Source organism: Mesoplodon bidens, assembly GCF_964165515.1.
Source record: "Mesoplodon bidens genome assembly, chromosome: 2".
NCBI lineage: Eukaryota > Metazoa > Chordata > Mammalia > Artiodactyla > Ziphiidae > Mesoplodon > Mesoplodon bidens.
This window is the reverse complement of record NC_138177.1, coordinates 76390141-76399325: the sequence shown is the minus strand read 5'-3', so window position 1 is coordinate 76399325 and position 9185 is coordinate 76390141.

Genomic DNA, 9185 nt, shown 5'->3' with positions numbered 1-9185 from the left:
TACAACTTAACTGTAGAAAAACTAGAAGAAAATACAAGTGAATATCAACTCTGAGAGGAGATCCATTTAGAATTTCAGTATTAAAAGTCATGAAGGTATATGTCAATTATATCCCAATAAAAAATAAAAATAAAGGTCATGAAGGAAAATATTTTAGTTCATAAAAATGTAAACTTTCTAAATTGAAAAACTAAAGAAGGCCAAAAAATGAGGAATTATTAGTGGCAAATATGATGAAGAGGCAACATTTTTGTTGATAAGCTCATATTGATAAAAGTACTAAGATCCTTCTAGATCACTGGTCAGGATAAGAATGGATAGTTCATACAAGAGTTCATATTCAGGCTTCCCTGGTGGTGCAGTGGTTGAGAGTCCGCCTGTCGACGCAGGGGACACGGGTTCGTGCCCCGGTCCGGGCAGATCCCAGATGCCGTGGAGCGGCTGTAGGATCCCGTGAGCCATGGCCGCTGAGCCTGCGCGTCTGGAGCCTGTGCTCCGCACCGGGAGAGGCCACACAGTGAGAGGCCCGCGTCACGCAAAAAAAAAAAAAAAAAAAGAGTTCATATTCTTTTTTCTGCACATGTTTATTAGGCTCCTACTCTGTGCCTTGGACTGAGGATTCAGGTGGGTTTACGACAGTGAGCAAGACAAGCTCAGTCCTGCCATTGGAGCCCTTATATTAGGTGGGATAATGTGGGTTGCAAATCAGAGAAAATGCAGCTCCTATTGGCTTAAGCAATAATGGATCAGTCTGACTGGCTCAGGTGACTAAAAGTCCAGAGATGCTTTAGGCTCATGTGAGCCTTCATAGAATAATTTGAGGTCTTACCAAAGACCCAGTTTTGTTCCATTTCTTCTCTCTGCACAAGAGATCTGTGCTTCGTATAATAGCGTAAAATGGGAAACATGTGTCCAACAAAAGAGAAATGGATAAGTACATGCAGATGCAGCTACTCAAGAATATTATGCATTCACTACAAATGGCCTTTATGAAGACTATGTCACATCAGGGAACTGTGCTTAGAATGTTAAGTGAAAAAAAGTAGGACACAAAATTTTATGGACACTTACTACAGCTTAGCAAAAGAAAAAAAAATGTTTCTAAAAAAAGGCTAGAAATAAATACACCTAACTGCTAACCATGTTAGTATTAAGGCAGGATTTATTTTTCTATTGGTTTTTGTTACCTTTATTCTTCATTTTCCAAATTTTCTACAGTGTTCACTCTTCCCTCTCCAGCAGGGTTGTGTTCCCACACTGCCTTCAGTTCATGCCGGGATCATTCCTCTCTTTGTACCTTTGCTAGTGTTATTTCCTTCACCTGGAATGCCTTCCTCTTTTGCCCTATTAATTCATCAAATATTTATTGGTAATTGATACCCGCGTATCGTGCAGCTTGTGGAATGTAATGTACATGAAAACACTTTGTAAACTGCTTTACAGATGTTAGTTGTTATTGTTAGGAGAAAAAAAAAAGATGAGGAGGATAAGGAAGAGAAAAAACTATTATTTGTACAATAATGTGCCAGGTACTAGGGGAGGCCAGGATGGAAAAATATAGAACAGGGTTGCAGTCCTCCAGAAGTTTAGAATCTTGTCAGGTGAGTAGAGGAAAAAAATACTACCATGTGGAATAGAAATCGATAGAAATGAAATGAATAGAAATAGATAATAGAACATGTGAAATGCAAATGTGAGAGAGGCAGACAGTGATATAAGAGGAAACAGAGAAGGGTGGGGAGGATGTGGAGTGGGTGGGGGGGGTGGGGGGGGATGATGAGCCCAGCTGAAGATCCTGCTGGAAAGTGGTAGGAGGTTAGGGGGAGGGGGAGATAAGTAGGGTGGGACTTGCCACAGGTTTCTGCTGGAGTTTTTAAAAACTAGTATGGAAGTCCCAGGTGGATGGTGAGCAGGGTTGTTCCTTGCCTGTCTTGTTCGATACTGAATATCTTAGTACATAGAAAAGTGGTGCCTGGAACACAGTAGATGCTCAATAAATATTAGTTGAAGGGAAGTTGGAATGAATGAATCATAGGAGTGACATCATAAAATAGGAAGGCTAATCCAAAAGAGGTGGATGACATGGACTGAAAAGGTAAAGGCTGACAGCAAAGAGACAAGTTAATAGATTGTTAGGGTACTTCCAGGTAGGAAATAATGATGGACTGAATTGAGATTATGGCCGCTGGACTTGAAAGTACAGGACTGGTGTGAGAGTCATTTGGAAAGAACCGATAGGCCTTGGTAACTAACCAACCAGATCTACAGAGATGGAGAGAAAAGAATCAAAGATAACATCAAAGAAAGTTAATCATGCTTCAAGACTTGGCCTGAGTTCCTCTTCCAGGAAGTCTTCCCAGAATTCTCAAGCCTGTGCTGTGTGTTCCCTTTCTGAAATCAATTAACATAAATAATCTGTATCGCCCTGTATTAGGATGTAATAATTATGACATTATAATGCAGACTTTGCATATGTTTGTTTCCCCAACTAGATCGCAAGCTTTGAAAGGTCAGGGAAATATCTAATCCCCACAGTGCCTGGCCCTGGTACTGCCACAAAGTAGATGCTCAGTAAGTCCTCACTGATTTAGAAGAAACCTGTATTCTCCTCTATGCTGAAGAGGGCACTTACCTCTGTTTCTTGTTTTGAATTGTTTTCATCTTCTCTCTTAATTGGTCCAAGGTAGTATGGAAGAGACCAATCTGGAGTATTAGTATCCTCCCCATGTAAGAGTCGAATGCCAACTATTAGCATTGTCTTCAGCAATAAAGAATTTTATTTATTCATTCATTTGTCAGTCATTCAACCGTAGGGAAATAATGTAGCATAGAGCTTAAGAGTCCATGAGCTTTGGATTTTGCTTCTAATCTTAGATCTGTCATTCACTGGGCCATGCCGGTTTGGAAAAGTTATTTAATCTCTCTCAGTTTTAATTTCCTCATCCATAAAATCAAGATAAAAATGTCTACCTAATAAGAATATTTACTGAGTGCTTACTGCCATTTAATTCCCATTTTACAGTTGAGGAAATTGAGACACAGAGAAAGGATGCACAGTGTGGAACCAGGAGTCGGTCATAGAAAATCTTGTCCCAGAGTCATTGTGAAATGGGAGGGAAGGGGGCAGGGCACAGCCTTTGAAAGAACAACATAGCCCGAGGGCATGACATAAATTGACTTGAACCAAATGGGCCCAAGATGGCACACAAGTTGACTTCCACTAGACCTTGAGCCTCAGTATATGCTCACTGTAACACATCAGCAAGCTAAATTACACACCCATAGGCACCATGACAGTTCCAAGGCTGACCATAAGGATCAAAAATTGGGCGGTGGGGGCTTCCCTGGTGGCACAGTGGTTGAGAATCCGCCTGCCAATGCAGGGGACACGGGTTCGTGCCCCGGTCCGGGAAGATCCCACATGCCGCGGAGGGGCTGGAACAGTGAGAGACCCGCGTACCACAAAAAAAAAAAAAAAAAAAAAAGGGCGGTGGCCCAATTCCTGGAAATCCCCACCCCTTCCTGAAATAGCTGGAATACTCCTCCCATTCATTAGCCTATGAAATTACCCATCCTGATAAAAACTCACAAACCCATACCCTGGTGCCTTTCTCACCTTCTGAGGTGGCCCACACTCTGTCCGTGGAGTGTGTTTCTCTCTAAATAAGTCCACTTCTTACCTATCACTTTGTCTCTCACTGAATTCTTTCTGCAATGAGACATCAAGAACCTGAGCTTCATTAAGTCCTGTGATCTCAGTTGGAAGACTGTGGGTTTTGGCTGCGTTCAAGCCCCAGCCGCATGGGTTTGAGTCCCAGTCAGGGTTTTGGCCGGGTTCGAGTCCCAGCACGTGGGTTCAAGTTCCAATCTGAGGTGCATGGTTTCACTTGTGCTTAATGGTGTGTTCTATAACTTCACAGGTGTGGTGATCATCAATATAAAACCATATCTAAATATCATATGTAATGTGTCTGGCAGTGTCAGCAGACACTGAATATGCTAATTATTGTTAATAAATCTTTTTGAGCATCTAATATGTCAGTGGTATAGGGTTGGGCTTTGGGGATATTAAGAGGAAAAGACTCTGCCCTCAAGTTATTCCGAGTCTTAATAACACCACCAGATATTTGTGTGCCAAGAGGCAAACAGACAATCACAAACTATCAGTGCTAAAGCAAACTTTAGAAAACATCCAACCCAGCTCCCTCATTTTCCAGAGGAGAAAACTGAGGCCCAAAAGTGGGAGTGTGGTATGAGTAGCTAAAGGTTGAAGCTTGGACAAAAATTCTGATCTCCTACAATGGAGTGGTGTGTCCTTGGCATAAGAAAGTGTTCAAAAAAGACAGAGAGATGGTCCTTATCCAAGACCTGTGTGCAATTACAAAGCGGCTTTCCTTGGGAAGCAGAAAATGGGAGAAGTGGTCACTGGCGGATGGAGAGAAGCCCACCAGATCCTCCTGGCTCAGCTGGCTCAGCTGGTCTGCAACTTTTTAGCATTCTCTGTTTTCCTAAATTTCAACTGGCAATTTCCTTTTGCCTTCCTGTCTTCTCATGATGGTGGGTGTTCCATTCCTGCTCACTTCTCTAACCAGGGTGTGTCCTTAGCTAAATGACCATATCTCTCTTATCCTCAGGCTCCTTCTCCACCAAAAAACAACCACCACCACCAAAAAAGGGGGGTTCGGCCAAGGTTCCTTCCAGTTCTAAAATCACATGGGTCCTGGGACTTGCCTGGCAGTCCAGTGGTTAAGACTCTGTGCTTCCAATGCAGGGGGTGCGGGTTTGATCCTTGGTTGGGGAACTAAGATCCCACATGCCGACGCTGGGGAGTGGAGGGGGGCACAGCAATGTTTCAGAGCACATTTCATCAGCCAGTGAACCTGGAAACAAGAGGAGTTTCTTTGTTTGCCAAGCGGAGGTCTTGCCACAAGAGGGCAGCAGGGCCTTGAGCACCTGGGCAGGTGCCTACCGTGGGCCCCACAGGAAGACAAGCAGGCTCTCTCCTCTGACCGTGCCTAGGCCCCCGGAGTTTTCCTGTTGTAAATCCCAAACTCACTTATTTAGCGAAGGGCAGCCAGACAGATTGGAGTGAGACAAGGGAGCAGTTTTGCAAATTAAGTCTAGCACCAGAAAGATGAAAGACCAGCCCTAAAAAGAAATTGGATTCTAGAAAAGTAAATACTTTATGAAAAATTGAGAACGTATCCCTGTCCTAGTTTAAGTTGCCTACGGCTCACATCGTCAGAGGCAGAGCTTTGAGAAGAGCTGGGAGTATTTTACAGACCAGTAAACATTTTAGCAGGCTGAAAGGTTTAAAGCTCATTTGGAAGGCTTGTGTGTTAGACCAGCATTTCTTAGAGTTCCTTGAGAAATTTCAGTTCATTTTGCTCATGTTTAATAAGCTCTTAAGAAAGAATTCGTTCTGGAAGTTTCCAGAAAGCTCAGCCAAACCAACACTAAATTAATTAATTAATTAATTAAGGATAGGATGAAAATTATCATGTGCTTACTGAATGAAGAGCACCGGCCTTGGCACCTGAAGGGTCTGAAAGGATGGAGAGGAAGCTCAGTGAGGGTGCAAAGGAGGGCTGGGTGCTGCCTTGGCTTATCCTCTTCAGAGTTCCACTCAGCAATAATCACATTTCAGATCATCACAACAGCCCAAAGATTCCACATAGCCTGCCCAAGGGCCTTTCAAATATATAAAAGAACTTTGTTCCTTGAGAAGACAGTTCCCATTAGATTATAATCTTGCAAAATACCTAGAACACCCACAGAACAGGATATATAAGGATATGAGCTTTATATAGGAAGATAACATTGCTTATTCACCAGCAATAGAGCTAGAGCTTTGTTTTTGTCCCCCTCTCCCAGGGCCAAGGAGGGGTCATGGTTGGGATTAAGCTGCCCACTGCCTTACTCAACCAGCCTTATTTCTGAGCCTCTGCTACCTTGCCAGTTGTTCCCAAAACAGAAGGACTTGTCTTTCCTCACCTCTCTGCCTTTGCATATGCTATTTCCTCTGCCTGGAAATCTTTTCCCTTCCTTATCTTTCCAGCAAGCTTGTACTCATTCTTCCAAACCCCACTCAATGATACTGGTGAAATCTTCCATGACTCCCCAGAGAATCCCCAGACAGCTAATTATCCTTCATCTGTGCTCCCAGAGCAGCTGGTATAAAACTTATCACATTGTACAGTAATTGTTTGTTTTCATGTCTGCTTCTCCCCTCAGACCTGAGAATTCCTAAAGGGCAGGGGCTGATGATTTATCCTTGTATCCTCAGTCTTATATTGCCTGGCACACTGTGCATACTCAGTCAATGCTGGCTGAACGGAAATGGATTCTCTTTCCTGTAACCAGCAGGGTGTTTTGCAAGGTGACTGACCAGGATCACTGAACAAAAGACAGTCATTCCTGAAGGGAGTCCTGGGGCACTTGCCTAGTATCAGGAGCTAAATACATATAACTGATTGCTAACATTCAATTGCATTGGAGGGCACACATCACTCAAAACTTGATGGAGGCCATTTGTCTAGAATCCATTTTACTTACAGCAGAAGATTACGTGTAAGGAGACACCTTCTGATAGTGTGACTAAGCTCTGGGACATGAATTTAAGGGAGCGGTGAGTGTTCCATGTTGAAGGTCTTTATAATCTATGATATGTTTTGGAAAAGACTGTCCAGAGTGAGTAGGTTAAATATAAGTAGATGATGGGAATTCCCTGGCGGCCCAGTGCTTAGCACCCTGTGCTTCCACTGCAGGGGACATGGGTTCGACCCCTGGTCGGGGGAACTAAGATCCCACATGCCTCATGGCACAGCCAAAAACAGAAAAAAACAAAACAACAAAAAATATGAATAGAAGACCTCTGTTTTCAAGTTTATGTAGTAGAATGGCTCAGCTCTGGGCTCTGGACCTGGGGGCAGGGGCTTTGGTAGCTGCAGCGGGAATGACCTGGTCCTCTGTGAATGGGTGTTTGGGTTGGATACATAGCTGCCATTTCTCTACACAGCAGCTTTGCCTCATTTGCAGACATCTGAGGGATCAGTAAATATTAGTACATATGTGTTGTCAGTAAATAGAGTTTGCGAGAGCTGCCAACACCCCCCCGATGCTTTGTGCTTGTGCTTCTCTCTGGCTCCAAGTCTTCCTCTCTGCCTTCTTGTCCCAAAGCCTCTGGGCGTGGATGTGCGGAGAGACAGCTGTATTGAAAAAGGACCAGAAGACAAAGGAAGGAAGGGGAAGGTAACCTTCAAGGGGAAAGTAAATGCATATCGTAGTTGATTCCATTCCGGGCAGGGGATTCCCTTGCAGGGCAATTTTTGGAGACGGAATTTCTTGATCTGTGCCTCGGTCAAAATAACAATGAATATGAGGAAAGAGGAGAGAATGGCACATGATCTGGACAGAAGTGATAGCTGAGGCTGGGAAATGATTACCACCCACAAATCAGAATAGGTAAAAGTTCAACATTATGGTTATTAGAACCATGAATTTATATTGTACATTTTTCAAGTTTAGCACAATTTCTTTGCTCTATGTCTTAAATAACCTTACTATTTTATTAATTTTTTGTGTGTGATAGAATATACACAACATAGAACTTACCATTTTAACCCTTGTTAAGTGCACCTTTCCGTGGCATTAAGTACATTCACATTGTTGTGCAACCGCACCGCCATCCGCCTCCAGAACTTTTTCACCTTCCCCGACTGAAACTCTATACCTGTTAAACACTAACTCCTCAGTTCCTCCCCCATTAAGCCCCTGGAAACTACCATTCTTTCTGTCTGCATGAATTTGACTATTCTAGGAAACTCACTGTTTTGTAATTAAACTCTTTTCATGAGAGTGTCCTGCAAAATCTCATTTCTAAAAGTATCTCTACATATAGATGAAGTAAGTATCATCATGTCTAGTTTGTAGTTGGAGAAACCAAGCGGAAGAGAAGTTCAGTGCATCAGATACAAGTGGCTGCTTCTCCAAATCTATTCTGCCCTGTTCCCATTCCCTCTCACCCTTCTTTCTTTCGGCAAGTCCCAGATTTTGTTGGTATTCACAGGCAAGCTATGCACACAGGGAAGGGGCTACTCTTAGCCCCAGGAGTATGTCTCGATGCATTTGAGTCAATCACAGTAATTTCAGTTCCTTTGCCAATGATGGTATAGGGGATTAGTAGGTGATACACTTTTGGCCTATGAGACATGAGAGAAAGCTGATGTGAGGATTCTAAAAACGGTTTCTTTGCTTTGACAAATACACACTTCCTATTTTCTGCTTCTCAGTATGGTGGCCACATGTGTGAGTGATGCCTGGAGCTCAGCAGCCATTTTGTCACCATGAGAAGAGTTAGCCACATCACCCAGATAACACACTGAAGATGGCAGAGGGAAAGATGGAAAGAATCTGGGTCCTTTATCATGTGAATGAGCTTCTGAATTAACCAACTCTGGAACTCCCCTATTTATGTGAGATCATAAATTTCCTTATTATTTAAACCATTTTTGTATTTTCTGTACTTGCAGCCAAAAGCATACTATTGATAAATGACTTTTTAAGGATTAAAGCTAAACAGGAACCAATGCAGAGAACCCAAGTCTCACATGCTTTTCCACTGGATGATGCTATTGACTCAGCATTGGTCTTTTTGTTATGAGCTAGCCCAACCTATTGTATTATTTCTGAACTGTTGGCTCTGGGAAGCAATTTCTAGGAAAAGGGACCCCTGGAAAATTTAGTTTGATTTTGAGAAAAGAAAGGGGAGGGGAGACGTTGGAGAAAATGAAGAGAGACACAAATAACAGAGCGACAATTGCCTAGGGAGTTGCAACTGGAAGGATGGTAAAAAATGATATTTGGGAATAGCCTTGTGAAACATGCCAGTCAGGTGTGGTGAGACGGAATGGGAGAAAAAAACCAGCCAGTAGCTGTAAGAGCCAGGGAGCTTTTCTCTCCGATGGGAAACCCAGCAAATCTCAGAGAGTTGTTGTGTGACAAAGTAGAAGGCAAGGGCATCATATGAAGATGACCAGGTAAAGGGCTTTGAAATACTGCAACTACAGAATACTGATAGGAAACTAACATAATTATAATTACACACGAAGCTGACATCAACGCTTACTTACGTTAAACCTGTGGCAGATCGTACTAGCTATTCTTCAGAGCCTACCCAGCAAACT